Here is a 4504-nt window from a genome sequence, read left to right on the forward strand (position 1 = left end):
GTGCGAGGAGCTGAGAGGGAAGACGTGACGAGTGACGGGTAGCACCGGGCTGTCCAGCCAGGAGAGGCTTGGGGCTGCAGCCAGCTCTGGACTGCATCCCAACATTAATCACAGTCTGATTCCTGCTCGAGCAAAGGAACAGGGACCAGCCAGAACCTCCGCACAGATCCAGCCGAGCTTCAGATGACGTCCATCATCTTTGGAGATCAGGGTTCCTGGAAGTACAGAAGCCAGGGACCAGACCTGGAGAAAAAAAGGATGGAGGAAAAAATGTCATGGTAGGATGGTTGTGAAAGCTGTATCCCTGGCACCAGCACCCCGGCCTCTGGGGTTCTCTTCTCATCCCACCCTATGAGCCTAAGGCTGACAGTACCACCTCATGTATTTTATGATGCTGTTGGAGGGCCCTGGACAAATGGACACTTCCCCACTTGTTGGTCAATGCCTCTCTAATGCCACTAGTTTCTTAATTAACGTTTTCTCTCTACTTCTGTGTTCTTACAGCACCGAAGCTGCTGGTAACTGTCCTGTCTCAATCACGATACAGTGAGATCATTAAAAATACGTATTTCATCTTCGTCACAGTTTCCGGCAAGATCCTCAAACCCTTCTAATTTCCTGAGTGAGAGGGTGATAGGAACACTCTTTTTCTTCCTGTTTTTTTTTTAATTTTTATTTATTTTTATTATTTTTTTATGTTATGTTAGTCACCATACAGTACATCATTAGTTTTTGATGTAGTGTTCCATGGTTCATTGTTTGCGTATAACACCCAGTGCTCCAAGCAATACATGCCCTCCTTTTATTATATTTGGTCCTAGTCCTTGCTTCCTGACACAAGGGCTCCTAAGACCCTTGGATTCTCCAGAGTAGTAAGAGTGCTTTTCTGTACACTAATGAGATGATTGTGGCTGGGGTCCTACCTAGCTTCAGGTGAGGGGCAGGGGCGGGGAGGCATGGGGGGGAGGGAGGGACCCAGGCATGATTACAGGGTTAGAACTTTCAGTCCCACCCACCACCCCCAGGGAGGAGAGAGGGTCAGAGACTGAGTTAACGACCAATGGCCAATGATTTAATCAGTCGTGCCCGTGCCCGTGTAATGGAACTTCCATAAGAGCTCTTAAACAGTGGAGGTGAGAGAACCTCCAGGTTGGTGAACAAACAAGTCAAGCTGTGGGGGTGGCATGCCCAGAGAGGGCATGGAAGCTCGCCCATTTCTGGCCCTATACAGCTCTTCCATTTGGCTGTTCCTGAGTTATATCCTTTATAACAAATTGATAAATGCAAGGAAAGTGTTTTCCTGGATTCTGTGAAGCAGTCTAGCAAATTATCAAGCCAGAGAGCAGGATTGGTCGTGGGAACCTCCAACTGGTCAGAAGTACAGAAAGCCTGGAATTGGCATCTGAAGTAGGGTCATTTTGGGGAGGCTGAGTCCTTTAACTTGTGGGATCTCTTGCTAACTCCATGTCACAGTTGTATTAAATTGTAGGACACTCAAAAAAAAATTGTAGGACACTCAGCTGATGTCAGAGAATTAGTTACTGTGGGGGGGGACCCACCTGTTTGGTGTCAGAAGTGTTCTGTGGGTAGAAATAGATCATAGTATATGTTCTACCTCATTTCATGAGTATATGTCCATGGGTCGCATTCCCTTCGGTGGGCCATCAGCATTTTAAGGTTGGGCTGTATCTAACTTCTTCATATTCCCTGTCAGCTTCCTTACAACCTTATGCATAAATATCTAAAGAAATATTGATAAATTTTCACTGAATTTTTTAGATCAGGGCAAGAAGGAAGACACTTTAAACTATTATTTTCAGCCTCTAACCCCTTTAGTATAAATTAGTTTTCAGGATTTTTTTTTAAAGCTAGATTTTGTTGAAGGAATTGAGACTAAGTTAAGGGGAAAAGATTTAATTAAGAGATTTCTTGAAGCAAAAGGGGAAAACAATATGTGTCCATTCAGAGAGACAATATTTTTTTTAAAATTGTGATTCATTCATGCCCTAAAATACTGTAGAGACCTTAAAAATAACTAGATCTCTGTAGACTGACATGGAAAGCTATCAGACATATTAAGTGGAAAAAAAAAACTTGCAAAACCATTTACAATGTGACTCTATTTTTATTCAAAAATGAAACAAAAAATTATACGCGTCGGGGCGCCTGGGTGGCACAGCGGTTGAGCGTCTGCCTTCGGCTCAGGGCGTGATCCCGGCGTTATGGGATCGAGCCCCACATCAGGCTCTTCTGCTATGAGCCTGCTTCTTCCTCTCCCACTCCCCCTGCTTGTGTTCCCTCTCTCGCTGGCTGTCTCTATCTCTGTTGAATAAATAAATAAAATCTTTAAAAAAAAAATTATACGCATCTGTTTAGAGCAATGAAACTATTCTGTATGATGCAGCAATGGTAGATAACATGTTGTTATAAATGTGTCCAAACCCATAGAATGTACACACCAAGAATGAACCCTAATGTAAATATGGACTCTGGGTGATAATGATGTGTCAGCCAGCGGTTCATCAGTCGTAACCAACGTACCACGCTGCTGGGGGATGTTGATACTGCGGAAGGCTATACCTGTGTGGGGACAGGAAATCTATGGGAAATCTCTATACCTCCTACTCAGTTTTGCTGTGGACTGAAATTGCTCTAGTAAATAATATCTATTTTAAAAAAATGTTTAGGGGCGCCTGGGTGGCTCAGTCGTTAAGCATCTGCCTTTCGCTCAGGTCATGATCTCAGTGTCCTGGGATCGAGTCCCGCATCCGGCTCCCTGCTCAGGGGAGAGTTTGCTTCTCCCTCTCCCTCTGCCTCTCTTCCCCATTCATGCTCTCTCTCTGTCTCAAATAAATAAATAAAATCTTGAAGAAGAAGAAGCAGCCAGAAAAACATCATAAAAAATCATATGCATCTCTGTTGTGAAAAAGTTCTAGAAGATACAAAATTCTAAACACTGATTACCTCTGGGGCCACAGTTCTCCAAAAAATGTACACAAATTACCTGAGGACGTTGCTAAAAGTGTTAAAATTCCTATTGTGATTCCGTAGATCTGACATCTAAGATTTGGCATCTTGGACAAGCTCTCAGGCAGTGATAAGCTGCCTTGTAAGAGCTGATTGTTACATTTACGGGAATTTTGTGACTCAATTATTAAATACAGTCATTATTTAAAATTAAATTACCTAAGCTTATCATGACATTGTGTTTAACACAGAGACAATAACTACTCAAAATTCGCTCCCTAATCCTATTTTACTATCATCTGTGCACTTGCGGTCACACAGACAGACGACGGTATCTGCCTGCCGGATATGCTATAGAATCTCTTCTGGGCTACGCAGCCCAATTTTGCATTCGGTGACATCACATTGTAATTCAGTGACATCACGTTGGCCGCACAAAAATGTAGCCATGTGTAGCCATGTGGGGAGTGTTCATCAGCTACAGATCTGGTCTTTCTTTCCAGAGGGTCAGATTTTAAACATTTATCAGCATACCATTGCTCCCAGGCATACAGCTCCAGTCTAGGGCATGGAATTGATGTGGGCAGAAGTTTCAAGAGCAAGAGGAGGAAAATGTAAAGAACAAGGAGACCATGAACAATGAATAGAAATTTTGGCACACTAAGGTTTCTGTATTCCTGGCCTGATCATGGCATTTGGTGCTCGGTAAGGGTTTGCCAGCTATAGGAATGAATGAATGCCATGAAGAAGGGTGTCCACTGGAAAACACAGGATGCCCCACTTCACTTCTCACAGGGCTGGGAATAAATGAGTTGGATGTGTGCTCCCGGGGGCCCCTGGCAGGGGAAGCCCACAAGTGGTCCTCCCACTCCCTCCCACCCCAACATTTCCTGTATGAGTTTAGTTCCCGTATCTGGGAGCCTGTATTTACTTAACTCTGCCTCTGAAGTTCAGCAATAACTATTCAGCAAGGAAAGGCCAAGGCTGCCCAAAGTACTAGCCAAGTAAACACCCAGCCAGTCCTGGAAGCAGACAGCGGGCGCCACGGCGCACTCCAGAAGCCGTAGTCTGGAAAAGGAGGGGACAACACCCCCGTCCCTTCAGCCTGCCCACCCACCACCACCCCTGCCTCCTGTCCCTCTGCCTGCATTTATGCCCCCTCTCCCTAATCCCAGTGATCCCCCCTGCTCCTCTGACCACCCCGGACAAAGTTCCTGACTAATGGAATCATCTACCCCTCCAGCTCCTGCCCGATGGCTCCCTTATCACCAAACCGAACTCTCCGGAACTGAGGTCGGAGCAGTGGCCTGGCTAGCCTGGTGGGCCATCTGAGCAGAGTCAGGCCAAGCACTCCCTCCTTGTCACCGTCCACGTCCCAGGTCCAAATACGTTCTCTGGACCCGCGGAGGAGGCACTTCTGTTTCTGTGCTGTGAGAGCAGTTCATCCCTCCGTCCCACTGCCCATCCGGTGAACAGGCTGAGCCCCGACTATGCACCAGCATCGTCGCAGGCAATGGAGATCCAGCGTGCCAGACAA

Source organism: Ailuropoda melanoleuca, chromosome 16 (assembly GCF_002007445.2).
Source record: "Ailuropoda melanoleuca isolate Jingjing chromosome 16, ASM200744v2, whole genome shotgun sequence".
Taxonomy (NCBI): domain Eukaryota; kingdom Metazoa; phylum Chordata; class Mammalia; order Carnivora; family Ursidae; genus Ailuropoda; species Ailuropoda melanoleuca.